Source organism: Pezoporus occidentalis, unplaced genomic scaffold, assembly GCF_034315485.1.
Source record: "Pezoporus occidentalis ecotype Australia unplaced genomic scaffold, CSIRO_AGI_Poc_V1 ctg101, whole genome shotgun sequence".
In the NCBI taxonomy this organism is placed as follows: Eukaryota; Metazoa; Chordata; class Aves; order Psittaciformes; family Psittacidae; genus Pezoporus; species Pezoporus occidentalis.
The window spans coordinates 1,425,994-1,452,103 of NW_026912791.1; the positions used below are offsets into that span (position 1 = coordinate 1,425,994).

A 26,110-nucleotide genomic window follows, 5' to 3' on the forward strand; every position below is an offset into this window, starting at 1 on the left:
AAATTTAGTTTGTTTTGCAGCCTTTGCTTGTGTCATCTTCTACAAGCCTTGCACTGGTTAGGAAGGGGAAAGGCTAGGAGCTTGTCACTCTCACTCTGTCTTTCAGCTAGAGGTCCAGATTGTTGTGTCAAAATACAAATTCCAGATAGTACAGGCTAGGCAAAATTTAATAGCAGTTGTAGCTTCTTGAAATGTGCATTCTTGGTGGGGGTGGGGAAAAGATGTGAACTGGAACTGTTTACAGACAAATTTAGTCCTTAAAAAAAAAAAGTGTTTGGCACGAAGGATGCATTACCATAAACTAATCCTTTTGGGCAAAATAAAAAAATAAAAAAATCCAAAACCATGTATAGGGGGGTGCTTAAAACCAGTGTCAGAGCTGCATGGGCTTTCCATAAACGTGTCTTGAGGAATTAAGAGCACAAACTGAAGCAGAGCCTTTTTCTTGTTTCACTTTAGAGGGCAAGGGCAGGGGGAGGGAATGTCAGCCCTAGCATAGCTGGCTTCTCAGCCTGTTGCTTGTTCAGCCATCGCAGTGGCTTCATGCAGGCAGCAGTGGAGCTGGTCCAAGCACCTCATGTTGATGCCCTGATTTCCATTTCCCTTTTTCTTTGCAGTCAGTGCAGTGGTACACTGCGTATGGCCTAAAGGACAGGCAAGCATCCTCTCTCTGGGGTTGTTGCTGGTTTCCGGACCTGTGTGAAACCTGGCAGTGGTTGTGTATTACATTAATAATATAGGCTATTACTCTCACAGTTCTGTATATAGGTAAGGATTACTATCATACTGAAATTGATTGTGAATTACTTAGATTGTTGATGTATCATGAAATCAATTCAGGCATGTAATAGCTTTTGTATTATTACTTTAAATACTGTATTACCTTCCTTGGGACTCAGTATGAGACATATGCACGTCTTATTTTTTTTTTTATGTGATGTAGATTTACACTAATGATGGTTGGAAATAAATATATTTGTATTTTATAACACATTTGTCTGTAAACAATCAAGCTAGGAAGTGTTTTCCAGTGACAGCAGCTTTTCCTGGCTACTTTTGTATCAACACTTGGCATTATCTAGTTGCTCAGCTCAGTGCATTCTTGAATCATTTTCAGGAAAAAAAAAAAAGCCTCCACAGGACTTAGATTTTTGGGAGCAGACAAAGATTCTTTCTGCACTTTTCTTCTAAATCTTTGACATTAACATTTCTCTGAATGAGAAGAAATGTTCTTCAAAGGAACTTATGCCATCATGGGGAGTAGAATGCTTTGGTTGTGAGGAGTTTTTTCTGCTAATACTTTCTAAGTGGTCTCTGGGTGTGGGCATGTGTCTCTTGAGCAGTCCTGTGTTCAGCTTTAGATATGTCTGCACCGTGCTTCAGAACTATTATTATGGTTCATTTAAACAGACACAAGGTACTTTAAAACAAATTAATTTGGGTTCCAGTACATGGCTGCTGCAGGGCTAAGGTTTCACTGGCTAATATCTAGCCAGAGCAGGTGTTTCTGTGTGTTTCATGTTGATGTTTTTATGACTATGGACTATTTACAGTAGCTGCTGTAGAGGAAGGTCAGATAGGTCCTTGCATGCTGCAGTCATACCTGGCTTGTTGCTCTTTGCTTGTTCCTCATTGCTACATTTTGAACTCTTGAATTTCAATAAAATTGCAGGGAATAAAAGTTGAGAGAGCAGCTTTGTAAGACAGGCCTTCAGTCTGTGTACAAAATGGACAAAAAATGGGATTTTACTTCTCTTTAATGGTAGCTGGTATATCACAGCCAGGCAAGGTGCTACCAATTGGCATCAATCTCGAGATTCCCCATATTGACATGAGTCATTCAGAGCTGATAAAAACATCAGGTCTAGTCATAACTTGCCCCAGTAAAGGTTCACAATAGCTTCAAGAGACTGTCTCAGTTGCCATCATTTTTCTGAGCTGAGGCTGTCAGTTTGACAGTTGAGGTTTTCAGCACATTATCTGCGTTACTGGCTCACTAGCTGGCAAGCAGCTTGGGGTGAAATCTTTGTCTCGCTCAGGTTGCTGGATGCTTTACTATTGACCTCAGTGTTCCTTTTTTCCCCTCCATATGCCATTGAATTAACATACATTTCAAATAGAGATCACATTTGTAAACACTGTCAGCTTTAGGCTACTGGGTGTTGGAGGTGATTGATGGCAACAATACTGGCCCTTATAGGAGATGAGGAGAAGTGGATGAGCCTCAGACCCTAAAATTGCCGCTCCCCTGTATTGCTACCTGTTTACTGCAAAATGCAGAACCTCCTTTCAGCCATTCTACTTCATGGTTTAGCCTCTCTCCTGCTGCCAAGAATATTTTTACTCTGCATCAAGAGAAAATGAATTCATGCCTTCAGGATTTGTACTCTTTGCTCTGTGCTGTATGATAGCAACCCAGTGAGATGTGCAAGTGGAAACTGCATTAATGATTGATAAAAGCTGAGAGCTGTTTAAATTCTTTTCCTGTTTAATGACTATCAATAATTTAATGCATTTACTGTATGTTTTTAAGAAATAACACCCGTATTACAGGCTTGGGTTTAGTAGGCTAAATGATTCAAGCTTCAAAAACTACAGATTTCTAATATGAAGTGTATCCTCTTTTTAATTAAAAATAAGACAGAAAAATATTGAATCAGGCTTGTAAGATGGAGATAGTTCTTGCAAAACAAATGCTTCTGCGTGTCCCCTCCACACCCCGCTTATCTTTTGGGCAGCTGTCAAGTCAGCACATGGCTCACCAGCAGTGGCAACAGGAGCCCATGCTGCCACCCCAGGAGGGAGCCCTGCAGGGATGCTGCTCTCCAGGACATGGCCATGTGGCTGACGTCTCTGTCCCTTATGTCATAGGTCCCAAGTTCCACAACACCACTGTTATTTTAGCTGGTTTATCAGCATCCCATCACGCGAGTCCCTTGGACGAGGAGCATGGCTTTTAAGGAAAGAATTGCTTCTTTCTAGATCTAGTTTAAAAAGGAGTATCTAGTTTGAAAAAAATATATCATCCCCCGCCCCGTTTCTTTGGAAGGGACCAAATCTTTAGAGTGATCAGTATCTTCCATTGGACTTGTATGCAGTGGGTTTGGTCCTCAAGGCTATGCATATAAAATATGGGGTATAAAATCATGCTTGTGCTAGGTATGTAAACTTTTTTGGTAGTTAAGAGAAAATTAAATCTCTTTTTCATTATTAGTGGTCACTGCAGTTAGGCTGGTAAGTAAATGTGCATAGGTTTGTAGATTTTAATAAGCATGTTATCTAAATGCATGCATTTGAATAGTGCTTCTATAAACTTAAGTTTTCACATGGACAAATGTCATTTTGAGAAGAGCTTTTTTTCAAGATCCAGAGAAAGCAGATGGGGAAATGCAGATAGCTATAACATTTAAGCTGCAGAAAAGACCTGTGTAAACACCTCTAAGGATATAGAAATGTAATACATTTGGCTTTGAATTAAAGGTGTTTCAAATTAATAAAAATTAAGTTCCTTGTTTAAGAACTACATTTCATGTAGGTGAAGCAGAGAGTCTCATATTTAGACATCTGTTGATGGGTATGTCCCATGAGTTAATGAAGACCTGGGCAAATCAAAGGAAAATCTATTTAGCTATGTGTTTTGATTCACTCTTGCCATATTTTTATCCTTTGTCTGTGCTTCTGCAACAATATTTTGATAACTTTTTTTTGGCTGTTTGTAATAGATACTTGAGAAGAGCTTCCTGTCTTTGTGCAGATACAGTTCTGGGAAAACAGTATTTATGTTTTGGAGAAGCTTGTTTCTTCACAAATACCTCTAGTACAGGTATTTGTGGTAGAAGTGCTTACTGTGTTATGTGTATACAGACACATACATATGAGCGCACACATATATATGCGTGGATAATAAGAATATGCTTTTAATTCATACTAAGTTAAATAAGAGTGTGCTAATTTCTAGCTTGTTCTCTTTCTGTTGCTATAGGTAAGCGCTGTGCTGTACACAAGTTTCATTACATACTGACTCTGTCCTGACTGTAGTTAGTAGAAAATAGATTGGAGAAGGAACCTGTTGCAAGGGGAGGTGAGGTTCCTGTCTTCAAAACACAAATTTTAGAGTCCTGCCCTGAGAGTTAAGGGAGGGTGCCCAAAATACCTGGGAGGTGCCACTGTCATTAGTGGCAGAGAGACTACAGCCTAATATATCATAGAATAAGGTATGTATGTGAGAGATACTTCTGATACTGTTCTAAGAAACATTTTAACTACAGGTTGTAAAAGAATGCATGTGGAAAAAGGTCTCTTTTTCAGTTTCATCATGATCAGTAAGAGTAGGTATTTTAATCTTTTTTTTCCTAACTTGTTTGTTTCTACAGTGAGAAATTATTTCTCCCCTCCATAGATATCCATGGAATGATTACCTTTCCTAGATCAAGATGTTGAAAATTAAACAGGGAAAAAAGGAAAATTTGACTATCATATATTTCTATTAGTGCACACTGAGTGCGCCTATAATTTACCTGAAGAAAAGTACCTGTTTGTTAAACGTAGATTGAAAACCCTTGAGAATATATATATTATTTTTTCCCTGTGAATTGTGTGAGGTGGTGAAGATGTACTAACATGTACAACCCCCCACTCCACCCCTGCTTTGCCTTATGCCATGAACACAGTTTGGGGAGGGACCTGTTACATACATCAGTGCTGTGATCTAATTAATTTCTCTAGTTCTTGATGTAATGGAAATAATAAACATCATAGAGCTAGAAGATCTAATACACTAGAAAATCTTCCAGGTTGGTTGTGTATAAGGGAGGCTCCCTATAAGGGAGTAGTTTGCCACAGGGCTGATGGGGACCCCTTGCATGGGTCAGATAATATAAGGTGAGCAAACTCTTTGCCAGTCATGTAGACTGGAAGTGGCTTTCTGTAGACTGGCAGTTACTTTCCCCAAACTCCTTATTTTCTGAATGTAAGAAGTCTCTGGATCAGTTAAATTAAGAAATAGATCTTGGAAAATGTCATGCAGGTTCTTTGTGTTTAACTCTGGGAAGTGGGTTAGATTTGGGTAATGCCTGGAAAAAACTGTTTTCATTATGCAGCAGGAGGAACAAATCTGACCCTGATTACTCAGATTGGTTTTTTTTTGTTTGGTTGTTTGGTTTTTTGTTGTTGTTTTTTTTTTTGGGGGGGGGTGGGGTGGGTGTTTTTTTTGGTGGTTCCCCCCCCCCCCCCATCAAAATCCATTTCCAGCTGGTGGAATTGAGGTTTGTTTTTTATGTTTTATATTAAGCTTGGTATAGGAAAGCAACTCATCTAAATCCACTGCAGAAGTTGACTCACACACCATCTGAGGGTGTTTGTCTTAGCATATGCCTCTTCATTTATCTAATGTTGATGTCAACAATTTGTTGGGTTTTGATACAGTGTTTCCCAGTTTTCCGTTTGTTTCCTTCCTGTAGTGGCTGTGTACCCAAAACATTTTGACATTTTTCTCATACAAATTATCTCTGGCCCTGCCAGAAATTTAGTCAAGTCTTTTGGTATGGTAAGTTATTTGGCTAGGTTTCTCCACTTAGAATTGGACTTTTGGGTAATGTATTATTTTACTTCATTTTATATTTTTTTCTTGCCTGCAGATTTGAGAATACAGCAGTCTCACCTTTTTTGGGGCAAGTGATATTGAGTCAAAGCTACAGCCCTAAGAGGTACTTGTGAAAGATTTCTGTCTCCCTGAGAAGGAGAGACATTTTTTGCACTTAGCCTTCTTTTTTGCCACCTCTTGGTTTTTATGTTCGATTTAAAAATACACTTCCTCCAAATCTTGTACATCTGCTTTAAATGTAGCCAGTATGTCAATTCCAAGCAGACTTTACCTGTCAAATATGGAAGGTTTCTCTTAGCAGGGAGAAAAATGCTGTCTAAAGCATCCTTTTGGTTTAATAATGAACAAGAAAAGCAAATGATGTGTTTGATTTAGGGATACAAAACTAGTGTGTGACTGGGGTGGGGGGAATACTTCTTTTTTTCCTTGTATTTTGCAATATGGTCTGTGCTGAGCTACTCAGTAAATATTGATTAGCACCTAGCCTTGGGAAGTACATGTCAGGACCAATTCACTGGGGGTCATTTCTTCTCCTGTCCTGACAATGAGGGCAGTGGCACCTTTTCCTCTTTCTAAAAAGTATAACAATTTGAGTACTCCAGGTGTTGGCTTAAGTTGCTTTACATTCATTGGTACAAGAGAGCTGAAATCTGACAGAAAGCAGAAATGTGATGAGGGGTGTAAGACATAAAGAAGGTGGAATTGAAAAGTATGGGAAGGTTTGCCTTTAAGGGAGGAGGTTGGGGAGACAGGTTTTTAAGCAGGTAGGTTTTTGTGTCCGAATCCGTTCTTTAGCATTGTCAGATTATTGCTGGGCCCGTTTATGGGTGAATGTAACAAAGCAGAAGAGGTTTTGAATCACTGATCTTGTTCTTTCTTCAGTGAACATTTTCTGTGTGTCGCTTCAATGATCTTTCAGTTTTTCATTGTTTATTTACACTGCCATTGTTACTTCATGAATTCTTTAAATCATTGCCTATCTAGAGGGGAATCTGTACAGAATTATTCTTGCAGCTTTAAGACTTGCTGACAGGAGGAGAGGAAAAGAGAGCTTTTGTCCCCTAGAGAACTGTGGCCATTTAGAACTGGACAGATTTGGTTTGCTTCAAGGGAGATGCTGTGATGGGTGTGTGCTGCCTTTTATGTTGTTTCCTATCTTTTGGGGCCCCTTGTATGAAATCTCTTTTGGTCTGCTAGGATCCATAAGCAGTTGCATCCTGTTAGCAGACAGGATAATTGTATTTTTGAAGGGTGATAGAGGTGTGTGGGAAAAGGTAAGGTAGCATAGACTTTTTTCCTTATTTTGAGAACTTGCATTCAGATTTTCCATGGGACAGAAAAGGGTAGAGTTTTCTGTATGAATATAAGCCAACAAAATGTGATAGAGAACAGACTGGACATGTTTCCCTTTGCTCATTCCCCATGGAAAACCTTGATTGCCATTTCCTCAAATATGTTAATGTCTTGCATGCACCCTTTAAAATAATTTTCCACTTGATTTTCCTGCCTTTCATCAGAGGCAGGTACTGGAGGTAGGGAGGGGCCCATTAAATCTGAGTGTCTGTAAGTCTCTTTAAATTGATGTTAGGAGCAAGGCAGAGAGAGAGATGTGGTATGAGGTAAAGGATTATGGTTTTGTGGGAGTGAAGCTGGATTTCTAAATGGTATCCTTAGTCACAAAAAGGCATTTTGGTTCTGTTTCTCTTTATTCTGATGTATAGTATATTTTTCTCTTATTTGTTAACTGAAAGAGTCAATAGAGCTGGAATAGGTTGTCTTAAAAAAATTAGATTGTCTTTGGAAAAAGAGTAGCTCTCTTAAAAGGAAATGATTAGTTGCATATACCTCATAATTCTGGGTATGATCTTTCCAGGGGAGAGTACATAAGCACTTGAATGTCAGTATATACCTGTATGTTCAGTATGCATGTTGGAATTTGCCTTTGCCAACTATTTTGATAGTAAATGTAGCTCATTTGAATTTTTACAGAAGTGGGTGTGAGCTTGGCTGAAGCATATTTACTTAAGAGAAAGAATCCTTAAGAATATTTTTGAATGGGACTTCATCTCATTCTAGTAGGGGACTCTATCCTGTTCTGACATTAATGCGCCTTTGCTTTTCTTAGTAGGCAACTTGACCTTCATATTCCATATTTTGGTAAGGGAGTGAAAATACGGGACAGCTCAAGTTAGTAATTTGGAAGTGGAGAAGAGGCACAGTAGCTCTTCTAAGGAGGAGTTGTGATCTGTAGCCTCTTGAAAACTAATACTTCTTTCTTTTCTTTTTTTTTTCTTCTTCTCTTTTTTCATCCTTTAGGAAATACTGTTGTGCTGAGGAAGAAAGCAGCTCCCTGCTCCTTTTTGCACCACCACCGCCACTACCCCCCATTTTTTTTTTTCTTTTCCTTTCCTCCTTTCTCCTTGCCTGAATTAGAAGCTCCAGGAATGTGCTAATTGGCGGCGGCCTCTTCAGAAAGGTAAGAGGTAATTGTTATTTGCTTTTCGAGGTGTCTTGCCTGCTCAGCTCCTTCTGGAAAGGAGGGTGATGTTAGCTTGTCTACATAAAGTTTAAACCAGCTTTCTGGTTACTGTGGATTGTCCTTCCAACAGTGTGATGCAAAATGAAGCTTTGTGCACTTCTCTCTCTACTTCTGTGTGCAGGATACAATCCCTTGGGAAAAACTAGAGGATGAGATACATTCTAAATGATTGCAGAGAAAAAAACTAAGTAACTGTTGTACTGCAGATTAATTAACTAAACCTTTGTCTGAATATCAGCTTAGATGAAAAGACAATGAGGTAGGTCTGGAGAAGCCAAGTTGAAGAACTGTGTCTCGAAGAGTGCTTATTTTATTATTACTGTCCATGAACATCTAATCAGATAAATGTAGATTTTTTATTTTTTTCTGGTTGTTCAGTAGTCTTTTTGTTTTGGTTTTAAACCTGTTTGTCTTCTCTGGGGTCCTGTGAAGTTTCATGGCTGGTTGTACCACCGACAGATAAAGATAGGAACCAGCTGGAACCCCAGCTCTAGTTCTGAATGGTGTATTTTTGCAGAGTTGGAAACAGATGGCAGTTCTTCACTTCTCCAGACTTCTCTTTAGTTTTGGGAAAAAGTGCAAAATGTGATGAATGGGAGTTCAAATGCAGTGCCTTTTTTGTAATACTTCTAAGCAATTAAATTTTGTAGTTACCTGATGTTGTGATCCACATGCAATCAATGTCTGTCTTTCCTCTTCAAGACATTCAGTTTATGTGTAAGAGTATATACAAAGTACAGAAATTAGTGCTGTGATTCATAGGGCATCCAGAGCTGCATGAATAAACTTAAGTCAGTTGCTAGACAAATTGCGCGTATATTTTAGTACCAAAACTCAGTGTTTAGATTTGTGTTTGCTTGGGAGCTGGCTGCAGTGCTTTGAGATGTCATTTCCCGTTCCATCTTTGCGGTAGACATTAATGCTCCTTGTAGTGGTGGCAATATCTTCAGTCTAGACCTCAGCCATGCCAGTTCACAGTTGATAACTTAAACCAGCTCTGAGGAGGGGTTTATGCTAACTGGCCGGGCTCTGAGCTGGGGAGGCTAGTGTGTGATATACATTCTTCTGCCAGATTTGTTCTGTGGTGCTAACTTTTGTGAAGGGTTTGGAAAGATGGTGCAATGTAATAATGTCTTAAATTGCCCTGGTGAGATTTGTCAGAGTTCATTTGTCAGACCCCTCAAACTGACTAAGTACACTAACTTATCAAGGATAAGCTGCAGACAGGTAATATGCCTTGGGATGTTTTCTGTCTCATTCTCCATCTCATTTTTGACAGTGCAGAGGCAAGCGAAGTCTTTATTGAATGGCCGCTACTAGCTGCCTGGCTACCTTCTGCAATAAAGCTAATGACCTAATGGGCACATGTTTCTTGGAGACCTTCAGCTGAAGCAGAGACAGGGAGAAACATACAGACCAGCTAAAGAGTTCTTGAAGAGCTTGCAATTTCCCCAGGGCTCCTTCTGTGTAATTACCTGTCTATCTCTTTGTCTCCTATCTTTTAATGCAGGAGGAGTGTCAGACTCCAGGCCGCTAATCTTTGTTACTATGGAAAGGCTGGTTACACTCCTCCTCTTGCACTTCAGAAATGGCAATCGCTGGTCCCCAGCTGGTTCCTTGAATCTAACTTAAAAATGGATGATAGCTTTTCTCCTTGGTGCCAGATTAGAGAATGCAGCTGCTTGCACTGTTTCAGGCAGTCAGTGCCTCTGCCACTGATGCTGCAGCATGCTGAGAGAAGCCTGCAGAATCTGCCTTGTGGCTTCTGAACCTGTTTTCTCCCAGACAAGTGAAGGCTCTGTAAAATTCCTTTGAACACAGAATTTTGGGGCACACTGAGATGTGGGAGGCTTGGCTGAACTGCAGGCATGGAGGAAAGCTTCTGTTAAGATTTCTAGCTCCAGCTGAGTTTTTGTGCAGTTTCTGAATGCCTTTAAACTCCCTGGGTTGGGGGACGAGGGAAGCGCAAGCTTTGCAAGCTGTGTTGTGGGATCGTGGGCATCAGTCGTTGCTGTCTCCCTCCCAGCATGCATCTTATGCAGTGATGTTCAGCAGAGATAAGTGCCCTGCTGAATTCATAGGTTGAGCTGAAAGGCTGTGCAAAGCCCACTGCCATTTCTCTCCGGCTGCACGCATCTGTTTGTCCGTCTCACATGGCACTGGAAATTTGGAAGGGATTCCCTGCCTGCTGCTCTCCTTCCCCTGCTCATGCTTCCTGAGTTGCAACATGTCAGATGGATTGTCCCTCTGAAGCCAAAGCTGTGGTTTGGGAACAACTCCAGCACAAACACCTTATTTCTGTGCTCTCCTTTCTGCCCTTGCCAGGAGAGGGAAACTGTCCCCATGTTGGACAGGGTTCCCTTCCAGCTGCTGCAGTGACTTGAGCGCCCAGGAAATGTATGTTGCTAAACCCCTTTATGGTACCTTTGTAAAACGTGCTTTAACTGTCTGCAAATGTATGGTATTTAAGCAGCAGTCTGTATTATCAAATGCAATCATGAAGACTATTCCTCGGGGTGAAAAGCTTTGGAAGGAGAGGCAGGATGCAATAGTGAAATTTGAGAATCAAAGCAAAAGGAAATTCTTGCCCATGTGTTGGGACTAGAGCAGGTAAAGGAGAGGTGGAGGATGGGGTGTCCTATACCCCTTCCTTCACTGAAAGTATTGAAGGAAGACAGAACAGAGGGGAGATTCAGGATAGGGACAAGGCAATGAAAGAGCAGTCTGTCTAGTGGCCCACAGTTTGCCGTGTTTTGTTTTCTACCTTTAATGCTGTGCTTTCCTCCCCCATTTCCTCTAACTAAATTTGGGCAAAGATCATTTGCAATTTTTTTTGTTCCTTGAAAGAGCAACCGTACCTCTGCTGGGTTTGTTTCAGATGATGTGTTTCTCAGCAGTGCATCTAGAATTGCGATTTTGCACTGGTTCTTGAAAGAACTTTCCCTCATTATTTCCCCGTTTTCCTTTCTCTTATTTGTATCAACCTGAACCATCTCCAAAGGAAAGGTGATACTGCTGCTAGCTAACATTTTGGGTGGGTGGTAGTCTGTATGTTAAGCAGCATCCTGTAATAACTACCTGTCAGTGGGAAGCTACCCTGATTGTTTGTATTTTACTTTTCATATATAAATCAGGATCATAGCTGTGAGCTTTTGTGAGCATTTCAACAAGGTGTTTGTTTCAAGTTGTGGATTTTTTTTTTCCCCTCAAATCCTTTGAGATAAGTTTGGGGTTAGGATTTCTCATTCGGTGACTGAATTCAGTAAAATGAAGTGTCTGTCAAAGTTATATTGCACCTTATGAGAGAATGACAGGTTCTTCCAGAGTCCTCAGTTTGCAAAGCCTTAACTGTCTCCGGGTTTAAACCAGGACTTTACCACTGCTTAAGGCCTTTAAGTACTTGATTAACTTCTGTGTTAATGAGCCTGTGCTCTCTTGTTTTTTAATGAAACCTTTGATATTTCTCTGATTTTCATTTCATGAAGGTTACAGATTTTAATTTTTAATTCTGATATGGAGAAGAGTTAAATCTCAAAAGCTTTATTGGAGAGGAAAACCAATTTCCATCCCAGCAGTGCATTTTTTTCAGGTTATTTTTATGTTTAGAATCTGTTTACTGTGTGATGTGTAGTCAAAAAATGTAATTGGAAAGCTGGATGCTTATTTTATACCCCCAAAAATATGGTTTTAAACATCTTTGATGGTTTTAAAAGCACAAAGTAGAGAGTTCAGAGCTGAAATTGTTCTTAAATTTCTTTCATAGACAAGGTCTAAGAAATACTAAGCAGCAGAGTAAAAATCTGGCATATATAAGCACAAGAAGCTATGTTAAAATGGTAGTAAGAGCTGTGATTTTCAGTTTTCTTACCCTTTCAGTTTTTTGGGCCAGCCCTTTTCTGAAGGCAGACTTCACAGGTCCCGGGAAGAGAATAAGTGAATAGGGTTGTGAAGAGTGGTGGTGAAAAGACTGCAAGGGCTTGCCTCAGGGCATCTGTATCTGTATGGAGGGCTATAAGGTACTGCCTACATCCCCCACCCCCACTTCCGCGTCATGCAGCTATGGCAATGGCCATTTGTTGTTGCTGGTTAAAACCCTTCAGTTCTTCAGTGTTAGCAGATCTAGTTCTGGGACAGTTGGCTTTTCTCCAGTTGGAGCAGTTATGGCCTGCCTGTCTCAGTTGTCTTCAGTGCTATGAGGTTTTCAGTACTCCTCATGATTGTCATGTTTGAGGTGTACAGACCTACTTCTTAATATAAAACTGAGTTTACTTCTTTAAGAGTAAGTCTTACTTGGAGTGGTGTGCTCTCTTGTGCTGCAGCCTTCTCTTCTTCCCTGCTTCAGTACCCCAAAGAACTGCGGGGTCATTATTTGACTGCTCCTTGCATCCACTCACAAGCGTTGAAAGGATGCACCTACCCACCATCATCCCTGGTAAGTAATTGCCCTGAGCATTGAGGTGGCTGCTTATGCTCTCTGAAGCTTTGCAGGCCTCCTAGGCAGAGTTCTGGCTGCAGTGGAGTGATGGGGATACTAACTGACAGTCTACAGGAAGGAGTTTTTGGAAAGAGCCTGTGGCACTAATCCATTATTAGTGGCTGAGGGGAATGAAGTGTAACACATGGATATTAGTGTAGGTGGCAGGTTTTGGTAGTTTGCTTTTGCTTATATTACCTGTTAGTCCCTCAAAAAGAAAGCTGGAAGGCCCGAATCGGATGTGAATGTTGTTGAAGTTAGCAGTGGAAAAAGACCTGGTTTGTTGCCAGATTTCCGTAGAAGTGAAACCTGTTCTCCTCTGCAAAGGAATAGCCCATCTGGGTGCATATTGCTCCATCTTTCAGCGATGTAATGATGCCTGTAAATTCCATATATGTTTCAACAATATGCCCATTCAAAAAAATGAATAACAAAAATCCAGCTAGCTGAATTTTTCTTCCCTAAACCAAGTATTTTAAAGTATGAACCCAAAATCATGAGTTGGTGTTTCAAAACCATCTTTTACAGTTTTGTTTATGTCTCTTCTACTGTATCAGGTATAAGCATTGTTTAAGGTCTAGAAAATGTGATGCTGCCAGGGGTGTTGGGAGGGCTGGGTGCTACTTATTGCCAAGGTGGTGGTGGTGGCAGGGATCATCGTCCTGTCTCATCCTTTCTGGCTTTACCACATGGGAAGACTCCAGTTAGCCCAGGCATTACAGCAGAGAGTTGCGCTGGCATCATGTCAGCTGCAGGACAGACGGTACTTGATCCTGCAGGAAGCCTTTTGTTACAAAGAAATTTTGTCTGAAAAATTCTGTGCAGATTTGAACTGGCTGGGTAAATTTATACTGGAAGGTGCTTTATAAAATGGGGTCTGAAACATTTTTGATCTGGTGCTGATGGCCTTAAAAGCCCGATGAAGTGCATCAGTGACTCATGGTCACTTACTGCCCTGCTGCGTGATGTAAACCAGATCTTCCTTGGTGCCTTCTCACGTGCAGCCTTGTCTGGCTGGACCATGAATTTCAGGCTTGTGCTTATAGTCTGTGTTGCATAACCTAAACGGGCTCTTCTCTTGAAAGAGACCTTTTAAATTGCTTGTGGCATAAATACAAAGTTTCCAGTCACTTCAGTAATATTCTACTTGCGGTTTGCCATGATGGGACAGGAATTTAGACCTAGCACGACTCTGGGACTTAGATTCCCCCTTCCTCTCACCTTCTTCTCCACTGTATGAATTTGTTAAGATTTTAGGCTTAATGATCCTTCCATCTTCTCTGTGGGCATTGTTGCAAAAGAATGGATAAGAATGGATGCTTAACTTCTCAGGGAAGATAAAGGAAGAAACAGGGAAGGAAAAGGGGAAGGTGGTGGGGTAGTGTTGTGTGGGGGTTTTATTTGTTTGGTTTTTCTTCCCAAACACATTTGAGTATTTGTGACATTCATGAAATCAATTGAATAGAGATGAAAATTTGGTATATGAAGCAAAACACTGTTTGCCAGCAAAATGAGCAGCTATGATGTATTTCAGTCTTCAGATGCTTGGCTAAATAATGGTGACATATGATTTTGCTGCTAGAACTTGAGATTTTGGCGTTCATATGCAACTGTGAAATCTGTAGGCATATACTGTAGCAGAAGCTGTCTTTATTCATATACAGCACATGGTATTTGGCTAGGAGAAAGTTCTTCGCTGTCTAAGAAAGTCAGGTTTTTGATGGAACTGACTGCTGTTTGTGCTTCATATTTAAAATAGTATTTTTTTTTTCTGGAAAGACAAATGAGTTGTCTGTATTAATGGTACTGTTGTTTTCTCCCTGTTCCCAGCAACCCAGTGTATTTCCTTGGCTCCTTCTTCTTTCCATGCTGTTTCTTTCCAAGCTTGTAATCAGAGTTACAGTGAGAAGCAGATGATATCCATCTGTATATTCCAGCAGGGGAATAGAGCCTTGGATGAGTTTTGGGCTGTCGGACTTTTCTTTCCTCACCTCTCTGTAAAAGCATTTGTGGTATGTTCAGGGGATAGTGGGGTGTCAGTCCAAATGGCCTAGTAAGACACTTGGTATAAGGAGAATGAAGAGTAAAAGGAAAAGGATGGAAGTATGCCAGTGGTAGTTCACCAGTGTCACATTAATAGAATCCTCAAATCAAGTGTTCATTCGTTCTAACCAGAGGTTAATTAATCGGAGTGACTAGATAAAATGATAAGCTGCTTTTAATGAAGTGAAGCAGCCTTATTAGCAGTAAACAAAATGCAAAATATTTGGTGTCTGGCAGATGTGGTTTTCATGGGGACTGTGGTTTGCCACCAGCTTCGGAGTGCGATAGCCTTTTCCTTGCTGCACTCTGCAGGCCATGCTGTCTGTGTTTCAGTGTGTGGCACACTCAGAACGCAGGTGACTGAAATGAATCAGAAGCAGGTATAACATTTTAAAAACAGAAGGAGAAATGTTGCTTGCAGATCTCTCTTTGCCAGAGACTAGCATTTGCCAACTTTCATACTTTGGGTGATACTATTTTTCTTTGAGTTAGCAGGCTTTATGCTTACACAGCAAGCAAGCAAGCAAAAACCATGTGTGGATTTACGAGTGTGATGCTGTTTGAAAAGCAGCAATATGATACTGCCTGGTAACTGCTCACATAGCCTGAAAGCAATTGGTAGTTATCTACCAATTTGCAACTTAGGAAATGCACCACTGAGATGCTACTTTTGTATATATTTAGGTGGAGTGGCAAAGCCAAGCATGCCACTGACTGAACTGGAGCAGACTTGATTACTCGTGTTCAAATGATCCTTTACCCTCAACAGTGCATCTGTGCTGTTGTAGTGTTCCCCAGTGTGTCTCTTGAAAAGCAGTAGAAGCCATCAGATGTGCTACAATATGCATGGCAATGCAGGGCTATAGTGGGAAATAGCTAAAAAGTCATAGAGTAAGTGAATGGCATGTATAAGGGAAGCTTTGTGGAATGGTGAAGCCATTTATCTGGGGCTAAATTAAATTAATGTAAATGTCCACATTTAGGCTTGAAATTAACTTCACTTATGACTGTGTATAAAGATCCTTTTTGAAGTAAACTCAAAGTTCATAAAAGTCACCTCACAGCAAACTCCTTACAAATTAGCAATGTGATAAGGTTACTGTAGTTCTGTGAACGGGAGAAGTTGAAATGGTATTTGAACGTGATGTGAGAATAGGATGCTGGCAAGTAAATTGTCTTCCCCCACCAGCCTTTCCTTAAAAGACTGTGCTTCCCACCGCCATTCAAGTGTAAATCCCTTTGCAACAAAGGGGAGGCTGGCAGCTCCACCATTTCAAGAGTATAAGTGATCTCGCATGCTTCAGTTGAAAGGTTGAATCCCTGAAACGGAGAATGCTGCTATAGAGGGAAACTCTCAAAAGGCTGGTGAGAATGGCGGGGGAAAAGCTGCCGAGATACTTGAAAACACACTGGCAATTTTTGTCTTTACCATAAAATGACCTAGAGACTATCTTGACAAAGGGAAGGCTGCTGTTCAGGTGAGGTTGCAATCACCAGCTCTAGGAGCTGGATTTTACTTGCTATCTCCCTTAGGAACACAGCATGCTGCTCTGCTTGCCAGCACTGCATGTGGTGCCAATATTTTGTCTACAGTATGCATTGAGTCCCTCTTAGTTTTCCTGTTTGGATTTTTTTCCTCTCTAACAACTTTGTGTTGGGAGTCTGAAAGCTTCAGAATTGTAACTTCTGGATACACAAAATAGAGTAAGAAATCGTGAAACTTGTTTTCACACTGAAAGGATGAGGTTAATGTAGCACTTTCTAAAAACCTTGTAAATATTTGACTGGCTACTCAGCAACGCAGCTGAACTGATTGAGTTAATGCTTAATGTGAGAGCCAACCTGAAGTGCATGGCTTAGATGATGGTGTGAGCAGTGGTTCCCTGTAGAGACATCTGTGGCCGCTGTTCCCCAAGGTCTGCAGGTGGGAGGAGGTGTGAGATGGCTGTGTCCACTTCAGGCAGTCACCTGGGTGTGTTCAGGTAGCAGTGAAGTTGGTTTGAGCTGTCCCACCTGACTTTCTCTGCCCTGATGCTAACAACAGGTCTAACAAGAGTGTTGTAATCTGACTCTCAAGTGAGGGTGAGCATCTGAGGATCTCTATAAGTACACTTGTATTTGAAGAAGGTTTTTATGCATGTATAAAAATGGTGCCAGTAGGCCATTGTTAGTAACTGGTCACTAGCGAGGAGCAGCTTAGAGATCAGCAGTAAGTCAGGACCTGAGCTTCTTAGCAATGCAAGAAATTTTACATTCTGATAGCTGTCATGCCTTGATGATTTAAAAATACCCCCTTCTTGTATTGTATAGCTGCAGTATTCTGAATGAAATGCTTTCTAGCACTGGAAAGTTAGCACACAGATTACATGGGAAAATGTTTGCAGCTTTATGAATAAGTTGAATGAAAATCCCTTTCTTTGTTTTATGTGAACTAATCAGTGCAAGACAGCTTTTGCTTTTGTGATGTAAAGGTTTTTCATTCATAGCCTTGTACCACCTTCCTTCCAAGTGGCAAGAGCCTAAAATATCAGTGCAGATTATCCTTTCAGATAATCTCGGTATCAAAATGGAGCCAGACCATCATTTAAATAGAAGTACATTTGGTTTTTAACTAGCTACTGGTTGTTTTTGTGTAATGACTGTACCATATAGTACCTGTGCCCAGTACTGCTGTTGGTTGAAGATCCTAGCAACCTATTAGTCTGATTTAGAGATCAAGCATAGCAAAATCCATTAATAAAGAAACATAAAGAAGTAGCAGTACCTCACATACTGCTCCCTGAGATAGAAATCTGTGAAACTTTCATTATTGAAAAATTTAACTTGTAACATGGCATTAAAACACTATAGCCCTTTCTGTAGCTGTGGATGTTTTAACCATTGGGGTTTTTAAACAAAACAAAAACCAAACACCACCCCCCCAAAAAAAAACCAACAAAAATCAAACCCAAACAGACATCAAAATGAAACAACCACCACCATTTGTTAATTTCTGGCAATAGTTTAGTAGGGACTATGCTTACAGTACTTACCCAATTCAGACAGCTATTGGGGCTTTAAAAATACAAACGATTTCCAGAGGAGCTGCTTGCCAGTGTTGGCATTGGTAAATTTGGAAAGCAAGAAAAATCTCTTACGGATGAAAGAACAAAGCGTGGTGCTGTCTCCAGAGTGCATGCAATGGATGATTAATGTATCTGAATGGTGTAATTGAGAGTGGTGATATTCAGTCATGTGACACTGTGCTGGTTTCTGGTGACTGCTTGAATTTTTTTGTCTCTTGAAGGTCCCTCAGTGTCCCACTCTAGGCCTGCTGTAAAGACTGTATGCATCTGTGGATAGGACTCTAGTGCTGCTGGAATAGTAGTGACGATGTTCAGCTGAATTTGGTGGCTCATCTTGATTTCAAAATCATTCCTCACAGTGTGTATAGTTTTGGTTTGTTATATTTTTTTAATGTGCTGAGAAGCTACGTATCTATAGAGAGCTTGGTAGTCTGTTGCCTTGTCAGTAGACAGAAGAGGCATTTTTGTGGCAGATATTCTCTGATTCTTAAAGATCAATTTTCAAAATAAAATATTACTGTATTTTGTCTCATTTGAAAAAAATGTTAAGAAGAAAATGAGTGTTCAAGAAGGCATTTGTGTTGGAAAAAGACTTCCACCTCGCACGCTAGGTTTGCTTCCAAGTTAGGAACTCCTTTGGAAAGGTTCAGTACGTTTGACTCCCATGCTCCTAATCCAAACAAGCCATAACTGAAGAGAAAATGGTGTTTTGTACTGATGTCACCAGTGATCAGACCAGCTCAAACACAATTCCTACACCACCTTTTTATAAGTCCTGCTAGTGGGCAGACACCTCTGTGGGCACTGAGCATAGCCCCCACTGGCGGGTGTTAGTTTAGGTTCTTTTATAGCGGGACACAGTGCTGGAAAAGAATGTCATTCTTTACAGCCTATTAACAGATGGAGAATTGAGATCTAGGCAGTGGTTCTTCTAGAGGATGATAGCTTATCATGAGCTCAACCTAGATTTAAGCAAAGTCTAGCATTTAATTTCTGAAAGTGTTCAGTAGATGCCACTGTAAAATGAAAGCATCTGTTGGGCCACTGCAAATGTCAACCCTATATTTCTAGCTGAACACATGGATGCACAGAAAAGCAAAGTTATTTCCTTGCAGTCTCCTGGCAAGCAAATGACATAGCTAGGAATAGGATGGATTTCCTGATGTCTGTTCCCCTCTTATAATTACAAAACAGTGCTTTCTTCTTCTTCATTGTAAACATGAATCAAGCCAAAATGGCATTCACGGTTAGCTAGGTTTGTTTGCGTGTTTTTTTCTTTTTTTTTCCTAGCAAAGCTGAGGGGGGAAGAGGAAACGAGAAGGGGACCGGAGCAATATCGGGGGAAGGGAAAGTCATTCAGGGACAACTGTACCTGCTGGGGGCACTATTTAGGCCCGGCGGGAGAGGAAGGGGCAACCCGAGTTGCAGATGCGTTCTTATCTGCAGAATCCCCGGCCTGGGAGAGGCTGCAAAAGGTTTAATTCAAATCGGAGACCTCTGCTATTGTATGAGACAGATTAGGGCTCATTTGCATTCTTTCTCCTTTAATAATTACCTAGCAAGGAGTGCCTGTTACCATTAGCTTCATTCTGTTTGCCTGTGATAATGCCATCAGCAATCTCTTCTCCATGGATTATGGACAATGTGAGGAAGGGCAGTGGGCCAAGAAAATAAAGAAATCTGTTGGAGAGAATAGTAGAAAAATATGAATGCTGAAAAATTAAAATGCAGATAATTGTAGTAATAACCATTAAATACAACTGGAGAAATGCCATGAGCTGCAGAGCAAAAGTCAATATTAATCCATAATATTGATGAGGTGTATGGTCTCAAATACCAGTTTAGAAGAGCCAGCACAGGATTTTAACTGAGCTTTATCTATGGTGCTCAGTAGTTTTGTTCCATTTTCAGAATTGGCTCAGATTGTTCAAAAATAAGCACATCTAGAGATCACTATTATCAATATACAAATGTTAAATGATGCAATGCATCATAAAATCAGGTAAAATTCAGGAAACCTGGTGTAACTTTGGGTGCTGGAAGTCAAGCAAAGCAGTTCCCCTGACTTATTTTCTGTGTGGTTTTGCTTGTTTAAGATGGGAGAAGTTAAAGAGAACATGAAAGCAACTAAACATGGAAGACTTGAGGGTACTAAAAATCAGCTGTTCTCTCTACGAATTGCATATAGAAGGAACATGAAATCATTGGAACCAGCAGTTGCTCTTCTTGCCGTTCACTCTCCTTCCCTTGATTTTTGCCCTGTGACCTGCTTGAAAAAGCTGTAGTAGTCACTCTGTGAGAGAGGCAGAGCCCTGTTGTTCCTCATCCAGCTTTGGTTACTTCTGGCAGCCCAGTGCTGGTAGCCAGGCTCCTGCTTGGAAGCCCCAGCTTCCTTCCCAGCAAGGAAGCCCTGCACAGCAGCAGTTGGATGGCAGCTGCTGGGGGATAGAGCTGGTGACCCATTTCAGGGCCTTGCTGTGTGTCACAGCATGAAAGGTTGTCTTTGAATCCTGCTAGCACAGGATTGAGGGGGGACTCAGTTTGGAAGAAGAAAACATGCCTGATACTCGACATGCACATCAATGTCATGGATGGAGCAGTGTGTGCCTGGGCAGCCTCTGTTTTGGTGCAGATCCTCCTTGCCAATATTTTTACAGTAGGGTAATTCCATCTTTTGCGGTGGTGAAGTGGGGAAGCAGGAAGCTAAATCAAAGCAACATGGCTTTAATCTGTGAGCAGCCGTCTTAAATGTATTTAAATGTATGTAAGCTTATTTCAGATCTAGAGGTGAGTTGCGTAGCTGTGTGGCTTTGAGGTGTTTTTTTTGTTTGTTTTTTAAAGTGATTTTTGCAGGCATGCCATGATATTCACCGTGTCATCAACGTGGAAGCAGCCAGGGATGCTGCCTGAAAAGCTGGTTGTGGCTCTGTGGGGGAGAGTGGTGTGGGGCTGCAAGGGGGTTGTGTTGGTGAGCTGGTAGGCAGCTAATGAACTACCAGAAAAAAAAACTTTGGTTCATGTGGCTTGCACACTTTCTGGCTGTTAAGGATTTGGGAGGATACTGTCTTGCCTGTAAAAGTTGACACAACTCTGAAGAGTTCCTAAATCGTGTGAGCACACTTAATATACAACAAAGTTTTCCATCATTTTTTCCATTACCATTGGATTTGCATTTCACAAAGCTTCCTTTCCTCTCACCTCTCTTCCTGCATCATCATAGTAATACTTTGTTTCTCATGAGAAAACAGGATAGTTCTCTGAAACTCTGTACAGTTGAAATGTAAAGATAGAAAGGTCCCTTCCATAATACACAGTTATCCTACCGATCTTCTGGCAATGGCCTCCATTTAATAAATATGTGTTGAATAATGAAGGAAAATATTTAAGGATGAATGAGGTTGACATTTCACGTGTACTTGGACTTTTCCAGCTAGGGGTGGATTGCAAATGGAGGCGCAGGTCTGCAAATGAGTAACCAGTGTGGCCTTTTGTGAAATCAGATTTGTGTGGGTTTGGGGTTGGTTTTTTTGTGTGTGTGTATTTGAGGATTTTCTTTAGCAGTGGTAGCAAGAAGAGAGATTTGGCAACACTTAAAAATGTCAAGATGCATGGATAGGGCTGCCTTTCATGATATCACTAGTATTTAGTGTTAATCAGAATTTATATCATTCTAAATAATTAGAGAGAATGACAGGAGACTGGAAATGTTTAGATTTCTTGCTTGATTTTTTTTTTTTTTTTTTGCCTTCCCTTTTTGTTTTACCCACTATAATAATGGTAAAGATCACAAACATGACAGGTACACAAACATACAGGAAATTAAATTTAGGGGAAAAAGAGGTTGATAGCACACATTTCTTAAAGAAAACAGGTACTAAATACAAACTGAATGATACCGGTATGTTTTGTTTAAAAGCAGCAGCTTAAATCTTTTGTTCATCTTCGGACCTTTCTATAGGAGGAGGAAATGCAATTTGGTGGATGGCTCGTTCTAGATAAATCATTTACAAGTTGTGCCATCATTGCACAGGAATAAAACAAATAAACCAGCAGTTGATGTAATTGGAAAGGTCTAATGCATATTGTGCATAGAGAAGGACATGGGAGTTTTGAAGTGCTATCATGGAAAATAATGATTATGTACATCTAAGTGTAAGCTAAACCAGAGCAACATATTTTGGTGTGTGAATAATTAGAGATAATAATAAAAGAATCTGACTACTTAAGAGACAGTGCAGTATGATATGTGAAGCTGCATGTTTATATAGAAGCATGTATGCACACACACATTTTGAAACTTTAAAAATGATGTAAAGATAACAGCTTATTGGGAGGCTTGTATTATTCCTGCAAATGATTTTTCTCCATATGGCCCTCCTTTAATAATTAATTTAGTACAGTCACCATATGTATTTTAAATCTTTTATTTTGATTCTACAGCAATGAATTCAGAGTCATTTGTATTCTAAGCAGTATTTAGTTTTTTTCTTTCTTTCTTTAACCCACCATATGTATGGGTATATTACTGATACCAAGGCCTCCATAATCTGGAAGAAGTGTATCAGAAATTAGTTTTCAAATCCTCTTCCTTACTCGTGGCTGAACTTGGGCTTTGGAGCCCTTTGTTAAAAATCCCTATAAAGGCACATGAACAGATGTGGTTTTGTTGGAGGAAATGTCACTGTATTCAGTTTGCTCCCTTCTCAAGTGAAGAGGTACTGAAACCCCTTGCGCTGTGTGAGCTCAGCAGCTCCGCAGACTGCAGTTGCTCATCCTCCCTAATTGGAGGCAGCAGCCAGTCACACACAGGAGCAAGGAGGAGTTCATTTGCTCAGGCTACGTGCGCTGAGCTATACAGGCTGGTCCAAGTTGTTTGTCAGTACTGCTGCATTTGAATGTAGATTTAAGTTTTGGTGAAATGTGTGTCATGTCCTCTGCCCCTCAACAGAAGGTCAAATACCTGTTTGAGGAAGGTGAAACATCACTGGGCAGATAAGCCACTCTAGGAAATGGACATCCTGAATTGGTAACATACAATATCTGAGAGCAGTGTATGTTCAAAAGAATAATTGAACAAAATAACAAAAAAGGTAGGGGGTGTTTATTCGTGCCACACACTGCATTAGTAAATAAAAGGCCCACAGATTTTCAGTATGTTAAACTGTCCATCACGCATAAATGAGTCAAAGGAACAGTTGTTTATTCTTTGGTATCTTAAGGCTGGCTGTGACAGAGTCCAGATGTGAACCACTTCATAGAAAATGCAAGAGAAGTTGCTTTTCTAAATCGCCAGTAGCAAGGCCACACAGATCTCAGCTGTGGTTTCATGCCTCACCATGTCTTCTTCACCTCTTTTCAGCCAGTTTAATAGCGTGAAGGTACTAGCTGAAAAAATGGCTGTGTTTACTGTTACCTAAGAAAAAGATTTTGCAAGCTTTACACAGTATGGCATAGTGATATTTTTCCTAAATACTGAAACAAAACATGCACACAGGGAGCATATATGTCCACAAAAGCATACTTAAACATATGCTTATCAAGTAATGTGGATACTTTAACTTACATAAGCATAACCATACACCCACACAAGTTACAAGACTAGACTTATTTTCAGCTGCCTTATTATCAAAATCACAATTTATATAACATAATTTATGTGAGTTAAAGGAATTTATGAAGCAGAATTCCAGAATTCTTTTGACTCTCATGTTTCTACAGAATGTTTCCATCCTCATAACTGCAGCAATAGCTCTTTTGCGGGGTGGGGAGGGTGTGTAAAAGTGTTTTATTAAAAGGGTTGAAACTTTGGAAGCACTGCAGAAAACTATGTTTTAGCATTTATTGGAAAGCTAATTGCAAAACAGTTCTTTTTACACTGCTAGCAGTAACCTACAAAGTGAATTATGAGGAGGATTCAAGGATTTGCACACTGTTGTCCAGTGATACTCAAACTAGCACAAAGTGACAGAATCTGGGTTGCCAGAGCAAAGCAGCATGGTGTCATAGGCTCAGGACTCAGTTAAAAACAAGCTTCCCAAGTTAAAAACAAAAAAGAGCTTGGTTTTCTGGGTGAAGCACCATGCAGATAGACCCAGAGACCGCAAACATTAATCTCTTTATGTGGTTTTGTGAACTTGGGTTTGTTTCTTACTTTGTGTACAGGTCGGTTAGGCAAAAACACCATGTTGCGGCAGAGAGCATGCACGTGGGCGTACATATTCTTGGCTCAGCCTCCTCGAGGAGGACAGGCACCAGGAGCTGGGGCTTCTGGGATGTTTGTGTGTCTGAGTGATACACACAGCCCTTCATCCTCTTTGGACTAACTGTGATAGCACATACTTTAAAAAATGCATTTTTCCTCCCTGCTCAGGTTTTGTGTTCAATCCCTATGGCTGGTGTGTGGCTTTGGTCAAAGATCACAATCTTAAACTGTGAATTTGGGTAGGTTACAACTCTGAATAAAGTATGCTGTCTTCCCTTGTTCCAACAGTGCAAGTTAGCTGGATATTTAAGTAGAAAGGAGTTCACCATTATAAAGGCAGGCAGTCCGGGGAGAATGAGGAAGCTGAGCACAGCTTGTGTACATATTTGTTGAAAGCTAATTGGCAATGCAGTTGCCTTTCAAAGTTGTTCTTTCACCTATCAGTAGAGCACAACTCTGGTACTTAATGTACTGTGGATTACGTAAACACTACCCTGAAATATTTGTACAGGCAATTAACTCTTGTTTTTACACTGCTTTGAGTTACAAATGGAATCCTGCTGTAGAGCTTGGAATATTTATGTTATGAGATATATTCCATAACTAGATTCAATAGTACTTTTGTCAGACTGGTTAGCATGAAGATCAGAAAAACAGGGAATTGGTTATCCTGTGAGGAGCTGACAATCTTTTCAAATTCAGAATGCAAGAAATACAGATGCTGTGTTTGTATCACATTGTTAAGGAAAAACAGTATTTACAAGAATTTTATCTGGAACAAATGTATCTGCTCTTGGTTATTATATTTGAAGATTGTAAATGCTCATATCAGTAACACTGTTTGCATTTTGTGTGGCAAAACATGGTTACTAATGAAGTAAAGTATATGTATGGCATGGCATCACTGTTACCTCAGTGGCATCCTCATCTAATGTGTTGTTGATGACTCTAGGGATACTTACATAGACATGTTGTTATTTTTCTCCATCTTGCTGTTTTCAAACTTATCTTACAAACATTTTGTCCCTGATGAAATTAAGTCACAGCTCTACAATTTGAGCTGAATAATAAATCTATTAAAATGTAACCAATTGGTAACAACAGTCTTAAAGCCAGTCCTCCATCCTTCAGAGTTTATTCACAAGCACTTGACCTAATACAGCCATGAATTTGAATAAAATGTTAACGGATTTTATTGCAATTCATAGCATGACTTGCTGCCATGATAATAAAACAGCATTTATAACATCAGTGGCTGTGACACTCTGCTTCTCATCAGACTGCTTTGTCCCTGTGTTTAACCGAAGTGTAGCTCATGTGTTCCCCAATGGAGTGGTGAGGGACTGGTTAAATGAGTTTGGCAGTATTTTGCATGTAATCAAACAGGCTGAAAGAGGTAGGAAATGCAACTAATTGAATCAAAATCATTCATACCTTCTGTATATCAAGACATTGCAACTAGATTAGATTGTAGTTGATTTAAAAATAGTTTCCTCAGAAAGAGGAAAGTAAAATATATTATATAATAGTGCAAATGCATTAGTGCTTATATCAAAATACAAGCTGGATGTCTCTTTTGTGGGTGAGGACAGCTAGACTTGGCTGGTATTTCCACTAGGAAGGCAGCAGCTCACTTGCAGTTTTTAGATTTGTCCTTTAAATGGTCCAAATAAATTCCTTCTGCAGTCATATATCTGTCTGTTTTCTCTTAATTTCTTTTGCCTTCCTCTAATAACTTCTTCCAAACAGAGAATTCTTTAGTTATAAATGGAGAGAACTTCAAGCTGTTTACCTGTGACTGGTCTTTTCTCAGTCTTTTGTAGATTGCTGTAATAGGTTTTACTTCCCCAGTTTCCTAGCAAAATGTCCTTAAAGCAGGGAATCAGTTTGGCCTGTTTCTATATCCTTTCATTTACCTAAGAGTTCTTTGAGCTTTATCCAGCTCTTAGATGCATGGAGACCAGCTGTTTGGAGGGAAGGGGTAGGTATGTGAAATGGTTTTTGAAATGTCTATCGTTGTATGCACCCACTCTTCCTATATGACAGAAGATGCTAATGGATGAAACCACAAGACTGTTGCAGTTATTGATGATTTTCAGTAGTATGTACAAGTTTCTCTTGGATTCTTTCAAAGTCCCCTGTGCCTGTAAGAAAATAAAGATGTTTGAAGCTTTACCTTCTTACC

The 26,110-nt window shown here is 40.2% G+C and overlaps 1 protein-coding gene and 1 long non-coding RNA gene across 8 annotated transcripts in view; one reads left to right on the plus strand and one right to left on the minus strand.

Annotated features, from left to right (window-relative positions):
* The window catches only part of ZMIZ1 (zinc finger MIZ-type containing 1), a 345,736-nt gene that overhangs the window by 42,458 nt on the left and 277,168 nt on the right, over positions 1 to 26,110 (plus strand). For all 7 annotated transcript variants that reach the window (XM_062613387.1, XM_062613382.1, XM_062613421.1 and 4 more), the window contains exon 2: positions 7,919 to 8,078. The gene's annotated coding sequence lies outside the window, so the exon portion shown is untranslated. The remainder of the gene's footprint in view (positions 1 to 7,918; positions 8,079 to 26,110) is intronic.
* LOC134161026 (uncharacterized) lies at positions 328 to 17,859 on the minus strand. Its single transcript, XR_009963800.1, has 3 exons — positions 17,691 to 17,859; positions 1,604 to 1,716; positions 328 to 706 (listed from the first exon to the last, which is right to left on the minus strand). It is a non-coding gene; the product is annotated as an uncharacterized LOC134161026 (long non-coding RNA).